Below are 670 nucleotides of genomic sequence, written 5' to 3'. Positions count from 1 at the left end.
GACAGACAGACAGACGAACACAGAGGCGATGGCATAAGCCCGCTTATATACCTTTTAAGCAAAACAGAGAAAGAAAGAAGTAGAATCCTGAACAGTATTTATATATATTGGCGCTCGAGTCTGGTTTTCCTCAAAATTAAATAAATATGTGTCGCCGCTAACCTTCAGATGCACTTTGAAGACGGCGGAATAACTTACGTTTACTTCTAGTCCTGACGTTGATCGCTCCGGCTAGGGTTTTTAAATCATTGCTCCTGCATCAAAGACTACGCCTGATTCACAATATCAGGCTTTCTTTCTCTACCGTTGCTGAGATCACAGTTTTCACACTTCTCCAGAAATGCCTTCTGCTTGGCGTGGTCCTACCCAGAAAGGGGGCCGAGTGCTGTCACGTGCGAGCCTACGTACCGGTGAGGCACTCGGGCGGACGGCGGGCTCGGTTGCCAACAACAATGGGCAGTTCAGAGGGGCGCAGGCGCGGGTTAACAGTGGTACCAATGGAATGTAGGAAGATTGTGGCTGCCCGTCCTCCAATGAATTTACCCTTCTTTTTAGCCCGCTCTTTTGCTTAAAAGCTATATAAGCGGGCTTATGCCATCGCCTCTGTGTCTGTCTGTCTGTCTGTCTGTCTGTCCGTCCGTCTGTCCGTTCCCCAAGAAGGACGTGAGCT

This window comes from Frankliniella occidentalis, unplaced genomic scaffold (genome assembly GCF_000697945.3).
Source record: "Frankliniella occidentalis isolate FOCC.00 unplaced genomic scaffold, Focc_3.1 Scaffold57, whole genome shotgun sequence".
NCBI lineage: Eukaryota > Metazoa > Arthropoda > Insecta > Thysanoptera > Thripidae > Frankliniella > Frankliniella occidentalis.
The sequence above is the reverse complement of the archived record's forward strand: the minus strand, read 5'-3'. Positions refer to the sequence as shown.